The following is an 18,684-nucleotide window of genomic DNA, read 5'->3' on the forward strand; positions in this document are numbered from 1 at the left end:
CTCATTATAATTGAATTTTTGAGGCCATTCACATGATAATTTGGCATTCTGGTTTAAAGCTCTAGCTTCACAGGAGTCCCATCAATAGTCCTAGGGAAAAAGAAAACCTCTGAAGGCTAAATTAAAATTCAGTGTACCTGATATAAAACGTGTATCTATTTCTCCAGATATTTATTATCACCTGATATGCCTATGCATTAAAATCACCCTGCAATAAATTGGGAGAGCCAACTTAGACTTTGCCAGTTATCGGAGAATGGTATTGCTGAAAATCTAGTAACACCCACCTAAACTTTTAGAATGGATATTGAAATAGAAATAAACATGAAATTTATCCAAATTGTTGGCTTCCTCTTTATCTGATTGGACTTTACTATGATCCTAGATGTGAATTTACTTGCTGTTGGTGTACTTTTATGGTAGAAGTATAGTAACGTGAGTGATATAGCATCACTTTCCCCAAATCCAGCATGGAGAGACCTCAGCTTAGTGGTTCACTCCGAACATTCTGAGACATTTTGCAGCAAGAAAATCAGTAGATACTATGGTTCAGAATGACATTTCTTTGTTAACTACATTTTAAAAATTATGGAGAAAACATTTTAGTAAGATTAAATTTTAAAATGTTTCTGCCCCATGTCTTACATTTTGCCCAGTAGCTCAAGCTAATTAAAGACAATATTCAAAAAATATTACTCAATTCAGCAAAAATTTGCTTATGGCAAAGTAGGTGGTTTACTCTTCAATATTTCCCTTCATTATTCCTTCTTAGTTTTTATGGGTTAATGGGAATTTAAACGGCAATCAACATTTCTGTTAAAAATACAAATTGAGCCAGGCAATAGTGGTACATGCCTTTAATCCCAGCACTTGGGAGGCAGAGGCAGGTGGATTTCTGAGTTCGAGGCCAGCCTGGTCTACAGTGTGAGTTCCAGGACAGCCAGGGCTACACAGAGAAACCCTGTCTCAAAAAAACAAAAAACAAAACAAAACAATACAATACAATACAAATTGAAGTTGAAAATTTGTTATAGTTATAAGGTGTTAGCAAAATTCAGTGAAAAAATTCTGTGAGGGCCAATTCACATGGGGTTAATATTATCTTGTTTATTTGATTATTTTTAAGTTGTGATTACACTTTCTTGTAGCAGTAATATATATATAATATAACATACCCATATAGACACATAATGACCTCCTACAGAGATGTAACTGGTGAGATAAGTTGTAATTGCACCCAGCAGTTATGACTTAGTTCTCAGCATCTGTAGCTACCAAATAATATGGATTAAACAGTGACCATTAATGACTTACTACTGCAGAAGAGGTGACTAAAGGAGTTAAGAGAAAGTGCTTGTGCTGGATAATCTGCACTCCTTGAGATACCAACCTGAGGATACACAGAGGAAGAGAATCCCATCTAGCCACTGAGGCAGGTTACAGTGGCACGGCCATTACTGGGACTTCTGTCACCACCAGAAACTGGATGAGACAAGACACAAATTGTTCCTCGGACAATCTGCTCTGCTCTAACATCTACTCCAACTTGATAACTTACTTGTTTGAGCCCTTGCTTGTGCTCCACCACCAGCGTGGCTGAGGAGTGAGTGCCCAGACTCTTGAGTCCTTGCTTCCCTGGCTAAACTACTAAACTGTTACTGTGTGAGTTTATCTTCTGTCACCTTCCCTCTGATCTCTTTCTTCAAAATGTTCTTTCCTACCACTGCCCTGATAGCCATTCTACTGTCATCTGTGGCTAAGACTTTAGAGCTTCTTAGATTATTAGTTTGCGACTTCTGTGTTATCTCTTTCTCTGCATTATTACTGTTCTCAATAAGGCAGTGCCTTGGAATTTGGAAGGCCTCGCCAACTCCCGAGACTGGATTGATTCACTGATTTGAGCTTGTTTACCTTCCCTAGGACTCTATTGTATTGCTGTCATGATTCACCTCTATAGCTTCTTAGCCTGTGTCTCAATATGCCCCTGCATTCTGCCTGTCATGGTGATGTATGATTGAATTTAGTTTCTCTTGTGTTGTCTTGGATCACTTTATTGAACTTACTGATGAAAGAGCTGCCTGAGAAAAGGGGTATTTCCAAATTTGATTAATATCCCCTGATATAAAATCTCAGTGTGCTAAGAACTTTGCTGTCACTAAAGGGGGAAAAAGAACAATTCAGCGCAACCTGGTCAGATTTTTTTTAAGTACAGTCAGTACTTCTGTGTTTGCAACTAGTCAGACACCAAACATTAAAATGTAAAAGCAAACCAAGATACCACCCCAGTTTCTCAGTCTCCCTTCAGCAATTAGTAGAATCACATGTGTTATGAATTCATGTAGATTTTATACATGTAGTAATTTTTGTGTGCCATCTGTACATTTCCTTACAAGTAAACCTTAAGACAATTAAAACAACTCCTTCTGGGGACACGGGACTGAGTGGTAAGGATAGGAAGGTCTAAACATTTTGGGAATAGTGAAGGTTTTCTGGAAGTGTAGCTTTGGCAAATATTAATTCATATTCACACAGTGAATCGGGCAATGCTCATCAGTGTTAGAACCTGCAAGTTCACTGCAGCCTGGGTTCTGAAGACGCAACACATACTTCTGTCTCCGGGCCTCAGACCATACAATTCCTGCAACCACTTCTGGGAACACCTCAGCTCAGATCTAACCCGAGATCAGTGTAGTTATGAACCATGCCGTTTTACTGTACAAAAAATGATCTTAACTCTCATAAAAACAAAATGGTTCATTCATGGAAAACAAAAGTTTTCAATATTTTCCTATTTTCATTCCAGTATCAAATTAGTATAATTTTATGATACCGTTTTAGAAAGTTTGATTTTTAAAATTGTTACTTGATTGATGACTTTAGTTTCATTAAGAAAATGAATAATTAAGATGTGAGTGGAAGATGGCAGCAGGGGCAGCACACTATTGTTACTGCCCCCAGATGGTATCCACTACAGAACACCATATGGCTGCAGGTACTGGAGGACACGTGCCTGCAGCTGGATTCCAACCGCAGCGGATAGAATATGATCTGAACTTTCAGAGGACCCTGTGTGACCTCATAGAGATTTGTCAGCCTACTTAACAATGCCAAGCTGGAGATGGTGCCTGTGTCCTGGAGTTACAGTGAGGGACCTGAGTACATGATTCGAATTGCTAGGCACTTTCTGTTCCAGCCAGACCCTGGGAAACTTCTGGAGAAAGACCAGCCCAGTCCCTAGGCTGGAGACTGTTGGAAAGGATGCTGGGAGAACTGGCCACCGGGTCTGCTTTTAAATGGGTGTCTCAGCCATTCATTCTGTGGTTGGAGACTTAACAACTGGTAGAGCTGCCTTACAGAGCACATTTCAGTCAACTCACCTTCAGGTTTGTCATAAAGCAGCGTGACATCATGGGCAAACAGGAATCCATAGTAGTCCAGGCTGCTCCAGTAGCCCCTTGCTTCTTTCGAAGTCTGGGGAGTTCAGTAGGGGAGACCTGAACGTTGGGGTGATGCAAGCACCCCAGAGTTGAGCAGATATTCAGGGGAAGCAGCACAAAGCAGCAGATACTCAGGGGAGCTAAGCACAAAGGAGACAGCCGCTGCCCTATTCCTTTCCTAGGATAGAGGCCCCTGGCTGGGGGCTGATGGGTTCGTCTGAGCCCAAGAAGTAAAATCCTGGTGATGATTACAGCAGGAGCCTGAACCATTGGTTGACTGAGATCCTGGAGTGTACCATCTGGACCCGGAGGACCTGTTGGAGTCCTGACCAGCAGAGATACCTGATGAATTCTTTAAGGTGACCTCGGATGATGTGAGGAGACACCAGGCCTTCCCTAACAGTGAGTGAGCAGAAGCGCCTGGTAGAAGCCCTCTTAGTGACCAAGGCCTTCAGGGAAGCTCAGATGAAAGAAAAACTGAAACACTACTGAAAGGTGGCCCTGTGCCCCTGACTGACATTCTACATGGCTTCTTTTGTCCATGAGACATTGGGGAACCTGCGAGACTCTCTTAGGAGCTGGCTGTTCATCACTCTTCCCAAAATGTTCCTGGATGACCACACACTGGCTCTCTTTCAGAAAAATCTGTGTCTCCCTGTGTGCTTTGGAACCGAAGAACCAATAGGGTCTCTACCTGGAATCTGGGCTGCTAGAACAAGCTGTCTCCCCACCTGCTGCTTCGATGCTGATGGCCAGGTGTATGTCCCAGGCCACCAGGTCCCTACCACTTCTATCAGCCCCTGGCCCTGTGTCCTTGGAGTCCAAGCCAATCACCGAGGAGGAGACACTGGGGCTCCCAAAGCCATTCTAGCATGTAAGAAGTAACATGGGTGAAGTGCCAAGTTGCTGAAGATGCCAGCTGGCAAAAAGTGAAAGCTACCAGCCTGGAGAAGCTCATAGGCTATAGGACATTCAGCTATTCAGCTCATTCAGCTATAGGACATCCCTACCTCCACAGGAATAAAGACTACTACTACTACTGCTGCTGCTGCTACTGCTGCTACCACTAACTGAATTTAGCTTGGAATCAGGACAGAAATTTCAACAATTCCTCAAATGACCTTACACATATTTCTACAGTTTTCTACAATGAATTTATGCAAAATGGCACTCTCAGGATTGATAGTTATAACATCAAAATATCAACCAACTAAAACAACAACAACCCATTAAAGATGGCTCACTTATGATGGTTGAGTGTGAATGTCCATCATAGGTTCATGTATTTGTATACTTGGTCCCCAGTTGGTGGAACTTTTTGGGAAGGTTTAGAAGATGCGTTCTTGGTACGGTAAGTAAGACACCAGGGCCTGGTTTTGGGGGTTTACCATCTCTCCCCAGTTCTAGAATTTTGCTTGCTGCTCCAGCCACCACACTCCTGCTTGGTGCGGTGCCGTCCTGGCATGATGCGCTCTTATCCTTCTGGAGTCCTGAGCCAATGTAAACTCTTTCTTTTGTAAGTCACTATTGGCAGTGGTGTTTTATTACAACAGAAAATTAACTAATCCCATCTTCCTGCTGTAGTACACGACCCACCCAGCTTCAATTCTTCACATAATACTCAATAAGCACACCCATCTTGTTAGCATGAAAATCTCATTTTGTTCTTAATAAATTGTAAAATTATTTGCATAACAAAATATTTTAAAGAGAATTTTTGTATGACTTATCAGTAAAACTTAATATATATTATATATAATACATATATATATTTATATTCCTGTTTTATATACCTATGTAAATGGAGGTCATATAATAATTTCTCTATCACAAAGGGGTCACCAGACAATAGCTTAAGAACTCTTTCTAAAATCACACAATGTGATCAGTGATCTAAGAGGCTCCCCTCACCATATGGACATTTATACGGCTGCTCTTATAATGCCTGTGGATGTCTGTTGTTTATGAAAGCTCCTTCTCATTAGGCCCCATCATTTCATCTCTCTGTAACCGCGTCTTCAGTTACTTCTAAATGAATGTGTTTAAGTTTTTCCTGCAGTAGAAAATATGTTCCTTTCAGTTGGTAGTTTGGCAATTTTCATCCTAAAGGCAAGAAAAGCAACACTTTAAGAAGTTTACCATTTCCTGATTGTGCTTTTCAAGTCACAGATCAGTTTGCAGTTAGATTTAATGATGTTTTCCCCTTATGTTTCCTGTGATTTTGAACTCTGTGATTTCTAGAAAGTATTGTTCTGTTGTTTAGCATTTGTGTTTATGGTGTTCCCTTCCAGAACATGAAATTATCATTTTAAATTCATCTTTTGACTTTCTGCTGCATAATTTTAGCTTTATTGCATTTTTCTCCAGGATGAGGTTGAGGGGGGTATGAGCTCTGCAGTAGGACACTGTCATAGCAGAACCTATGCTTATAATCATCTTATTGCTTGAAAGATTCATGTACTGTCATTATTGAGGGTAATGGGCAGGCATCACACAGCACAACTTAACTTGTGAAATGTGCAGTTATACATGTTAGTGTGTATATCACTATCTCTTTTTGTCTGTCTCTCTGTGTCTCTCTCCATCTATCTGTCTATCTATCTATCTATCTACTCACTATTGAAGCTTTGGGAAATGGGTCTTCTTGCACTCAATGTAATAAGTTTGCATATATATATATATACTATGTATCATATATCATACATTGTACATCCTATATCACATATCATACATCATATGTCATATATCATATGTTAAATATTTCAGATTATATATTACATATATATATGTAACATTTGTATGTAGATAGATCTAGATCTGTATCTAGCGAGATTTGTTCAAACTTCAGAACTGTGACCATCTTTATCATCCTAGGCATTTATTTCCTCTATTTTTTATTCCTTTTAACATTTGAATCATCAAGCATTTTCAAATAATAGTCAAACTGGTTTAGCTCCATCAAGATTAGCTCACATTTTTCTAGCATTTTAGATATAAATACATTACAACTATTGGTATTTTGGGAGGTATGTGTGTCTAATAAGTTTCTTAGTAATCCCTGTTACACACAGCATTATGTTCATTCTTTTTGTATTGCCAAATATATTCCAATTATATAGATATACCACAATTCATTTATCCATGAACATTTATGTCATTTCTGGTTTAGATATATTATAATGTTCTTATATAATTTGTATTGGGCTGCAGAGGTAGCTTAGCCATTAAAGGTAATGCTCACAACCAAAAAAAAAAAATAACATTTGTATTCAATTTCTAAGGAAATTTGTTTTCATTTCTTTCTGGAATACAAGTGTGAATGAGGTAGATGGGACATTAATAGCCTGGTGTTTGCTAAAGTCATTGTAGTAATTCTATTGGTGTTATTGAACTTGAGTGTTTTTTTTTTTTTTTTTAATCGACTTAAAGTGGCCTCTGTTGTTGCATTGGCAGCATAATGATAATGGAATGCTTCCTCCTGGGCTTTGTTATGTAACAGGATACTCAGCTGATGTCTACCAGAGACAAGTATGGTGTTAGTAGAGAAATTCCTTGATGCCTTGGTGGCTAGCAGCATCAGGTTCTGTTAGTGTAAAGTGCCTTTGTTTTTACCTTGCTGCCCTGCTGTAATCACCCTAAAGATGTAAAGACCCTAGTGATGGTCAATGTGGAATATTCCAGGCTTCTAATCATGTGATACTCATATAACTTTCATGAAGTGTCTATTTAAACCATTTGTCCATTGATAATTGAATTGTTTCATATTGTTAAGCTGTAGATATATTATGTTACATATATTATATTAAAGTTTGTGACATTAATCCTCAAATATATATTTTCAAATCACAATACCACCATTTTACTTCACAAATCAAACTTTTTTTGTTGCCATATTTAAGAAATCTTTTCCAAAAACTAAATAAATAAATCACAGATTCTTTTCCTGTGAGCTTACTTCTGTGAGTGGTACAGATTTAGACTTTATAATAAGCCCATGTGCCATTTTTAGAGCATAGCAAAGCTATATTTTCTTGGCTACTCAATTTCCGGCACCAGCATTTTTCCAACTCAAACTCATCCTAGTTTGCTTTTCTTTTGTGGTGATAAACACCACGAGCAAAGACAAACTGGAGAGGAAAGGGCTTATTCATCTTACCTCCAGGTCACAATCCACCTCTGAGGAATATTAGGCTGGGAATTCAAGCAACAGCGTGGCAGGAACCATGGAGGAAAGCAGCTCACTGACTAAGGATGGTACTGCATAGTGGGCATTGAGCCCCTTACAACAAATAGTGATCAAGAAAAAGGTTCCACCGCCAGGCTGACAAGCAAGTCTGATAGAGGCAGTTATTCCGCTCAGATTCCTCTTCTCAGGGGCAGCAAGTTGACAACCAAGTTAACTGTTACTTGTCTCCAGAGTGTCAACTTGACACACAATCTTATCACTTGTTAAAGTATAACTTTTTGTTTTCCCCATGATTTCATGATAATATCACAATATAAAGTACTGTATTTTACTGGATAGTTTTTATTGACAAACTAAAAACATCTGGCAAGAAGGAATCAATTTAGAAGCTGAGGTAGGAATATCATTTCAGCTTAGCCTAGGGAACATCCTACGATTATGCTGAAAACATTTTTATGGAAATTGGTGAGAACCTTTTGTTAGGTGTACTTCTTCCTTCCTTCCTTCCTTCCTTTCTTTCCTTCCTTCTTTCCTTCCTTTCTTCCTTCCTTCTCTCTTCTTTCCTTCCTTCCTTCATTCTTTCCTTCCTCCCTTCCTTCTTTTCTTTTCATTGTCTTGACTTAAATTTTAATGTAGTCAAATTTTCTTACTAGTTCTTTAGTATTATATCAAGCTCAAGATTATATGTATTTTTCTCCCTTGGTGTATTATAGAATTGTATGACTTTGTGCTTAAATTTTAGCTTCTGCTCCATTTAGAGGAAATTTTTTATGAAATTCATAAGGTCTACATCAGTTATCAGCTCTCTTTTGTTTTTCGTAGATATCAAGTTATTTCGAGGACCTTCTGTTGATGAAGCTGTCCTATCTCCATAGCACTGTTTATACTTCTTTGACAGATCCTGCATCTGGGCATTCTATTCTAGTCAACTGATTTATCTGTCTATACTTGTACTCGATTCTTGCTTTCTGTGTCATAGTATATTTTGATGTTTACTATTATTATTATAGACTCAGTGGGACATATGTCTTTAGAGACAAATGCTTATCTTAGTACTCCTTCAGATTATCTTTTTCATCAGTTTCAAAAGAGCTACTTGGGAAAAAGAATTTGGGTCCGTCCAGAAGTATTTCTGTCCACTATATTTATGACACAAGCTTAGCATGCCCAGAAAAATTCCTGCCTTTCATGCTAATCTTCTGAAGATTTGCTTGATCTATGATTTTAAGCAAAGTATGCCAGTAATATATCTGCCATTTTTTTCTTCTTAAGCAGTTTCCTAAAATTGAGGATTTCAGTGTAGTGGTTTGAATAAGCATGGCCCACATATGATCATAGATTTAAATGGTTGGTAGTTAGGGAATTGCACTACTTAATATGGATTAGAATATGTGGTCCTTTTGGAGTATGTACTTGTTGGAGAAAGTGTGCTACAAGGGTTAGGCTTTTGGTTTCAAATGCTTAAGCTAGACCCAGTCTCTCTCCCTGCTGCCTGCCAATTCAATGTAGAACTCTAGCTTCCATATCTCTAGCAACATATCTGTCTGCATGCTACAATGTTTCACATCATGGCAATAATGGACTAAACCTCTGAATGGAAGTAAGCAAGCCTCAGTGAAATGTCTTCTTTAATAAAAGTTGTTGTGGTAAGAACATCTTTTTATAACAATAGAACACTGATTAAGACAGTCAGTAGTACATACCTTATAATGAAAATGCTCAGGGTCTCTGCCACCAAAGTACATTCCTGTATCTGTATATATTAGTTACATGAACAAAGTTCTTAGGTTTCCTTTACTTAATGCACATTAATTTTGAGATACCATAGTGTTTTTTTACTTGACTAAAATAATAACCATTTACCATTCTTGCTGACTTCATGTTTTTGTCAAAAGGAGGACATACTGTGTTCAGTTACTTTATTTCAATCTTCCAGCTTTGCTAATCTTAATTTTGTGTAAGCTATCACAACTTTTAAGGCAAATTTTAAAAAGAGGTTAATTATGGACCTGATATGAATGATTGTGTCTGAGGAACTCAGTAACCATGAATCAGATGTGCTGTTCTGGTAGTACATGAATTTCCAATAGTTAAAGAACATGACACAGCCACAAATCCTTGTATTTCTGTAATATGTTGGTCAGGCATCAGTTTGTAAGACTATTGATATTGTAGAGAAGGGAAAACGTCTCTCTTAGGATTCAGATATTGTTGCATTATTAGGTTGCATGAAGCTTGAGGTCTGTCAAAATTAGCAATGTAATTCAAGAGTTTTATCTAGACCTCATGAAAATACTATGTTAAACATAGAAGCTGCTGGTAAATTCCTGTTGCAGGGGATCAAGGATGGTTCAATATGACTCTTGTTATTAATTTACAGCTTTCTATTTTTTCACAATTATGAATATCTATTCTGTTAATGCTTAACAGTCCATAGGCTCTCACATATGTGCCTTTCTGTCAGAAATTTAATGCATTATATCGTATTAAATTGTTTAGGTGTCTTTGCCTCAAAGTAAGTAATTTGCTAATTGATCTCTACAAAGTAATTTTATGATATTAAAGCTAATAGATCAAAGTAGAAAGTGCTGTTGTAGAGAGAAAACTGAGTTCTTTCTAGTCATGAATATGGGCCATCTCCCCATATCTTTAGTATATTTTTAATTTATTTCAGCAAACATTTTTGTACTCCTCCTAAGTATTTTGTCAGACTTCGTTGGGTTTATACAGTATGTAACAGTGTGAAGATATTTGTAGGATTGTACTTTACTTTGTCACATGTCTTACGGTTTCTATTCCTGTGATGAAATGCAATGACCAAAGCAACTTGGAGGAGCAAAGGGTTCATTTGGCTTACACTTCTATATCATAGTGATCACTAAATGAAGTCAGGACAGGGACTCAAGCAGGGCAGGCACCAGGAGGTACACACTGATGAGAGGCCATAGATGTGTGCCACTTACTGGCTTGCTCCTCATAGTTTTCTCAGTCTCCTTTGTTTTAGACCCTAGGGCCACCAGCCCTGGGATAGAGCCAACTGCAATGGTCTGGACCCTCCAGTACTAATCACTCATTAAGAAAATGCCTTACTAGCTTGCCTGTAGTCAAATCTTATGGAGTTCTTTTCTTAACTGAGGCTCCCTCCTCTCAAATGACTTCAGCTTGCGTCAAGTTGATATAAACTCTTCATCACATTGTATTAGCCTCTGCGCCCTTTAAGATCAGTAGCAGTTCTTTATTTGCAAGAATTTCTTTTGTCAGTTGGTTTTCTCCTTATACAGCTATCCTTTCTATGGACAAAGTCAAGTTCATTTTATCTTGTCTACTTCTCCCTTCTTTTTGGTATTTCACCAAGACATGCTGTACATATTTTGTATATGCTAAGAATTTTATATGATGTCTGAATGCATTCTTGAAATTTATTTTGCTTGCTCGAGTTTCTTGGAAATTGCTGATTTATTTAGCTACGTGTTCTTAGTGTGGAAGTTCTTTTGTGCATTGTAATATAAAATTGCATCAGAGCTTTCTTTGTTCTTTGTGAACTCCTCCAACTGCTTGATTTTCTTTGGATTAGGATTTCAGAGAACCATGAACAACCCAATCAAGCCTCTGTCACATGCCCTCATCTCTGTGCATGGTTCCTCAGCTAGCTTCAGCACTGTAGTCATTTTAACTGGATAATTGAGTGTTGTGGGATCTTTGCAGTGTATTGTGGAATATCTGGTGGCATCATTTGCCCATATCTTATTCATTATATTTCCAAATACAACTCAAGGGGAAAAACTGACTCCCACTGACGACCTCTACTCTAAGGTTTTAATGCAACCATCCTGGTAGTTTTCGTTCATACCCTTGTTGGTGTATCCTCCCATATAGGTTGAGGAGACCTCTGAAGGTGCAAGGTAAGTGCCGTTATCTGCAAGTGTTTCATCATTTTCTTGTCCTATGGATTCTAGGCCCACTCTTTTCCCTGCCTGGGTCCCTGCTCTTTATCCCCAATTTTGCAGAATAGGCAAATGTCTGTTCTAGGTTCATCACTCCTGTGATACATCCTGGAAACATGCAATAGGTAAGGATGTGGATAAAATTAGGGCTCAGTTCATTTATTTTCACTCTCATTTGTTGTCTGATATCCAATGAGTCAAAAATTTCTATTTGTTTCAGATAAGAAAATAAATGTAGTTTCTGCTACTTAATATTATCAAGAAATACTTTGCTATAATATAGTCATATAAACATTATGATGTTATACTTGTGTAATGTGTAGTGAGAGAAGAGTGAGTTGTGGGAAAAGGGGAAACAGGGAAATAGATTCATTTTACATTGTTGTTCTGGTATCAATGAAAACCCTTGGTTTTGAATTTTCTTCTCTTTCCTGAGACTGGAGCATGTGGTGCTGTAGCATTTGTTTTGATCATGTGAACATCTATCTTATTAAAATGTTTATCCAAGGAAAACAGACCTACAAACTTAAATCTTGAAATAAAACCCAAGAACTTACATATTCTAACGTATTTCCTCCAGTAACTATGATTTGTAACAGGACTTACCTTTTGCTTAGCAATACAATAATGGAAAATAAGAATAAGCAGAACTTGAGTAAGTATTTGAAAATGATATGCACTCTCTCCTTTCATATTAATAAGTACAAAGATGTTTTGTTTTCTTTGGAACATCCAAGTCTTCTAGTGTCTTCTAAGGCAGTATTTAATCATTTACTCCTTGTCTTTTTATTGACAGTTTTCAAACACTGCTCTATGCTGCCTGCGTTGGTATCCCTATATAGTCTTTCTGCTTTTGACAAGCTCCAAGATGCTATTCTGTATTTGAACAAGGGTTTTCAAGAAGGAACTACTTTTGATGCAACAGAGTAATCTGTGTGCATTTGTAAATAGCAGTTAACCATCTTTTACTGCATGATTCACAGTGTTTGTGTTTTAGCAGTGATTCTTTGCTGTTTACTATGCCCCAGCCATCATTTGGTGTAAGTGTAGTAAATGTTCAGCAAACGTTGTCATGTTACTACATGATACTAACGCTTTGGAGGCCCAGGGAGATGTCTGTAGCATTGGAGACATCTCATCTAAATAGCTTTATTCTGCTTACTCTAGTGAATAAAAATGTGTGGGGAACCTAATTAAGTTAAGAACATTTATTTATAGAATTATACACAATGTTTTATCTTTGTAAAATAATGCAGAATGGCTTTTAAAAATTCTTCAATCCAATTTTTTTTCCCTTGGAATTGAAAGAACAGTTTTCAGAATGGACTAAACCATGTTACAAATGGCAAAAATATAAAATTGTCTCTTATAGGAACAAGCTAAGTACACATTGCACCTACATGCAATCTGTCGCAGCAGCACAGCATCATACAGAGAACAGGATGCGCAGCTGTGTATTCATAACACAGTGTAGTTTCATCATCCCACACAGCACCTGGGAGCTTGTAGAGTGTGTGCAGAGTGCACAGCCTGAGTTGGCAAACCCAGGTCATTTTTTTTTCTTTAGACATGTTGCAAGTTCCTATGCTTTTATTGGAACTAAAGATCAAGTAGATAAACCACTGGCAATGTCTGAAATTCTGCCCTCCTGGGTCTAATTGCCTTGTTCTTCTGCTTTTTATTAAGTCTGTGAGTTGTACTTTGTACAACGTGTTGTGATCCTATATACTCCTCTCTCAGCACATCTCAGATTCAACCTACCTTCCCTTCACATCCAACTTTGCATTATTATTTGTTGTCATTTGTTTGCTATTTCTGGTGTCTTTCTTTTGCACAATGACAATTTGTGTTGCACAAGTATATTTGGTTGTGTGGCCTTCCATTGAAGTAGAACTCACTTATCAAGGGCTAAATGTCTAGAGAAAATGAAACTTTCTCTCTGTGCAGCTAGGCATTTCTAATTATCCAGGAAGGAGCTGGGATAGCATATAAAAGTTCTCTTCCTTAGCTGGATGTAGGTTGATAAAGGTTTGCACAGATCTTTTGCACAGTGTCGCATCCAAGGTGAAATTAGATGTGCAGCTGTGTCCATCTACCACCTCTGGAACTTGCAGTCTTTGAGCCCCTTCTTCAGCATCAAATCCTTTCAAATAAGGGTTCCAGTGTGTGTATGTGTGTATGTATATGTGTGGGTATGCATATGTGTATGTGTGTGTGTGTATATGTGTATGTATATGTGTGTGTGTGTGTGTGTGTGTGTGTGTGTGTGTGTGTGTATGTGTGTATTCCAGTTATGGCTGAGAAATCAGCAATATTTTATTCTCTGCATCTTGGCCAGTTGAGGTTCTCTGTGTTGATTATAATCTACTATAAACAGAACTACTCTGATGAGATTTCAGAAATAATTTTTCTATAAACATAATCATAGGTCATTATCGGTTAGTTTAATAGTGTCCATTTCACTGAATAACTATGATTCCAAGAAACTTTGGCTAGAAAGATGATAGACCCTAGGAGAGAAACTGATACTATTTGAACTTGTACTTTCTAATATTTCATGCTTTGTTTTTCAAGACACAACCTTTGGCTGTCCTAGAACCCACTATGTAGAACATGCTGGCCTCAAAGTAAAGATATCCACCTGCCTCTGCCTCCTAAATGCTTAGATTAAAGGCACATACCACTATATTTTCTTAACAATTATTGTTTCAATAAAAATTATAAAGAAATAATTTCAAATGAATTTTATGCCTTCTGTGAATATAGCTATTTTGATAGTCCTTTATTAAATTTAAATTGGAAAGTTTGATTATATATGAAAGAAAATTTTTTTTTGTTGTTCTGTTTTTCTTTTGTTTGCTTATTTGAAGTGCAGAAGTTATATAAACCTAGCTGTCTTCAAATTCATAGCTGAACATAAATCCGATCACCTGATCCTACTACCTTTAACTACCAACCACTAGGGCTCAAAGCATGAGGCATCACATCTAGGGGGGAAAAAGCTTTCATTTAATATCTGCAGAGATTTTGACCTCCAACTTTCCTATATCATTATATTATCACATTTATTTACCAGCACAAATTACCATTGCCTCAAATAGACATTATTGATATCTTTTCAATGTTATTTTAACTTCTTCTGCCAGCTGAATCCTCTGCCAAACAATGTTGTTTTGGTTTCCTTTATCACGTTTTTGTTTAAGGATTCATCCATATACATATACCATATATTATATATTATACATTATGTTATATATTATGTGTTACATATTACACATTATATATGTATTATATATTATACATTACACATTACATATTACACATTATACACTATAGATCATATCATATATCATCTATTAATTGTATAGTATGTATTATGTATTACACATTTTACTATATATGATGTATATTAATTAATAGTGGTATATATGTGTATTTGACATATGTGCAGGTGCCCTCAGAGGCCAGAAGAGAGTGTCAGACCCCTAGTGTGGGAGTTACAGCAATTTTGAACAGTTAGATATAAGTGCTGAGAACTTGAGGACTAAGCTCAGGGTATTTGAGGCAAGGGCAAGTTACCCTAACTGCTGAGCCATCCAGCTCCCTAGCCCTAGTTTTACCTTTTAATTCGTATAATGCAGAAACAAAGTGTGGAGAAGATACTGGGGAAAGGCCATCCAGAGACTGCCCCACCTAGGGATCCATCCCATATTCAGTCACCAAACCCAGACACTATTGTGGATGCCAAGAAGTGCTTGGTGACAGGAACCTGCTGTAGCTGTCTCCCAAGAGGTTCTGCTGGAGCCTGACAAATACAGAGGCAGATGCTCACAGCCATCCATTGGAATGATCACAGGGTCCCCAGTGGAGGAGTTAGAGAAAGAAATGAAGGAGCTGAAGGGGTTTGCAACCCCATAGGAAGAAAAACAATATCAACCAACCAGAGCCCCCAGAGCTCCCATGGACTAAACCACCAACCAGAGAGTATACGTGGATGGACACTCCAGCCACATATGTAGCCGAGGATGGCCTTGTTGGGCATCAACGGGAGGGGGTGTGCTCTTGGTCCTGTGAAGACTCGATGTCCCAATGTAGGGTATGCCAGTGTAGGGAGGAAGGAGTGGGTAGGTGGGTGAGGGAACAACTTCATAGAAGCAGGGGGAGGGGAAATGGGATAGGGGCTTTCTGGAGGGGAAGCTGGGAAAGGGGATAACATTTGAAATGTAAATAAAGAAAATATGCAATAAAAGAAAAGAAAAAAGTAGAATATATATATATATTCTAAAATAAAAAAAGAAGTTGACAATATTTAAGGGGAATCCATATGTTTATATTTTCACATTGCTAATAGTAGAAAGTTAAAATGATAAGAACAAATTTCAGAATATTGGTGCTTACTAAAATAAATGAGGCCCAAATCAATCATATAGGCTTCCATATAATTTTAATTGAGCTCATCATCATTTAGGCATGCTGATGAGATTCTTGCATCAAGATCAACTTAGAGAATATCTGATAGTTTACTAGTATGGGAATCCAGCTGTCCTTCAGACTGATAAAAGATGATGTAATTTTTTATTTGATGTCTCTCTGAGGTCTGGGGCCTAGGAGATGGTTTTAACATATACAGCTTGCTGTGTATGCAGATACTTTAAACACCTCGTATGACACATTGTCTTAGTTGGGGTTTCTATTCCTGCACAAAATATCACGACCAAGAAGCAAGTTGGGGAGGAAAGGGTTTATTTGACTTATACTTTCACATTGCTATTCATTACCAAAGGAAGTCAGGACAGGAACTCACACAGGGCAGGAACTTGGAGGCAGGAGTGGATGCAGAGGCCATGGAGGAATGCTGCTTACTGGCTTCCCCTGCCTTGCTCAGCTTGCTTTCTTATACAGCCCAAGACTATCAGCCCAGGGATGGCACCACCCACAAGGAGGGCTAGGCCCTTCTTCCTTGATAAGTAATTGAGAAAATGCCTTACAGATGGATCTCAAAGAGGCATTTCCTTAAAGGAGGCTCCTTTTTCTGTGATAACTCCAGCTTGTGTTAAGTTGACACACAAAACCAGCCAGTACACAGATTCATTTTTATACTAATTTACAAATTTCCAAAGACAGATGGTGCTAAAGATCATTGGGAAATATGAATTCTGGATTTTGTAGTGTAGGTATTAAACAAACATGGAGTCTATATTCTTAATTAAGATGATTGGAATTAAACCTAACCTTCAAAGTCATGATTCTCCTGCCCCAGCCTTCCCAGTTCCTAGATGATAGGTAGACATCTTTAGACCTTGCTCCAAAAGCTCCTATAGATTAGACTAAAATGATACACAAACATACACACAGGTCCCAACACAGCAAACTGCACCCAGTTGAAGCATTTCAAGATAAGTTCAAACATAGGATGTGATAATACAAATATATTCCAGAATTTACTCTTTGACATATGTTTTGTGTTTTATTTTATTTGTATGTTGCTAAATTTACATCTGGAGTTTCCAATAAGAAGTAAGTAAAAGCTTTATCGCTAGCTCCTGTCACTTTTGTGAGGTTGTGGATATCAGATCTAGGACATAGTTGAAGAAAGATCACTAAGAGCATGTATTTGAAGGGGATTATGGGATAACCCTCTCTCTCTCTCTTCCACTCCTTTCCTCAATCCCTACTCTCCTCTCTTCCTCTCTCTCTTCCTCCCTTCCCCTCTCTATGTCTATCTCTCCCCCTCACTTACTGCCTCCCTCCTTGCCCCCTCTCTCTTCCTCCCTCCCACTCTCTATGCCTGTCTCTCCCTCTCTCTTACTGCCTCCCTCCCTGCCCCCTCTCTCCCTCTCTCCCACTCCCTCTCTCTTCCTCCCCTCTCTTTCTCTCTGTCTCACTCACTCACTGCCTGCCTCCCTGTCCCATACTCCCCCTCTAGCCCCTTCACTCATTCACTCATTCCCTGCCCACTTCTCCCTCTCTCTCTCCCTTGCCCCCTCTCCCTCTCTCTACCCCTCCTCACTCACTCACTCCCTGCCCCCTCTCCCTCTCTGTTTCTTTCTGTCTCACTCACTCATTCCTTGCCCCCTTCTCCCTCTCTGCTTCTTTCTGTCTCACTCACTCACTCCCTGCCCCCTCTCCCTCTCTGCTTCTTTCTGTCTCACTCACTCATTCCTTGCCCCCTTCTCCCTCTCTCTTTCCCTACCTCCTTCCTTCCCCTCTGCTTCTCTCTGTCTCTCACTTACTCACTTACACACTCATTCCCTGTCCCCTCTTACCCCTCTCTCACTTCCCCTCCCCTTCTCTCTGTCTCTGTCTCTCTCTCTCTCCCACTCACTTACTCAGTCACTCACTTTCTGCCCCATCTCCCCTCCCTCTCTCTCATCTCTTCCCTCCCTTCTTCCCCTAACCCCCGTGTCACTCACTCACTTCCTACCCCGTCTTCCCCCCACCTCTGCCCTCTCTCTCCTTTCTTCTTTCCTCCCTCCTTTCCTCCCTCCTCTTGCTGGGCTTGGTAGCCATAAGATGCAAGCAGCTTCCTCTACCATCTGCTTGTACTCTCATGCTTTTCTGCTCCTCCACAGTCCTCACTACACTGCAGAACTGTAGAAAGCTTGAGCAAAGTCATTTTCCCTGCAACTGTTCTTGCAGAGGAACTAGATTTAGGTTCCTATCACCTCACTCTGGTAGAGGGAGTAGCAAGGGCTCAATAACTCCTTCAGTCCTATCCCCAAGGATGCCATGCCTTTTCTTGGCCTCTGTTGGCCCCAAACATTTAAGCAGGGCATATACATACAGACAAGCCCTCACATATAGGAATGAAACTAAAATGAAAGAACTGTACTACTTTGATTTTCTTTGACTGATATTTGACATAGTGATGGACAGTTGACTGATATGTAGATCCTTCATGCTAAAATGTTCACTTCTAATTTATGAACAATCACTGCAATGACTCTAACCACCTAGTCTCACACCCAAGACCTGTTCCTGTTCACTTACTGAAATGTATCTTTTTCATCTTTATTTTGTATTTGTTTATTTTGAAACACTGTCTTACTCTCTAGTCCAGGCTGTCCTAAAACTTACTAGGCAACCTAGGCTGATCTCAAACCCATGGATCTACTTC

The 18,684-nt window shown here is 38.8% G+C and overlaps 1 pseudogene; it reads left to right on the forward strand.

Moving 5' to 3' along the window:
* Window positions 1-3,644: 3,644 nt before the first annotated feature.
* On the forward strand, window positions 3,645-4,687 carry LOC116093315 (annotated as a pseudogene).
* The last annotated feature ends 13,997 nt before the right edge of the window (window positions 4,688-18,684 follow it).

This window comes from Mastomys coucha, unplaced genomic scaffold (assembly GCF_008632895.1).
Source record: "Mastomys coucha isolate ucsf_1 unplaced genomic scaffold, UCSF_Mcou_1 pScaffold16, whole genome shotgun sequence".
In the NCBI taxonomy this organism is placed as follows: domain Eukaryota; kingdom Metazoa; phylum Chordata; class Mammalia; order Rodentia; family Muridae; genus Mastomys; species Mastomys coucha.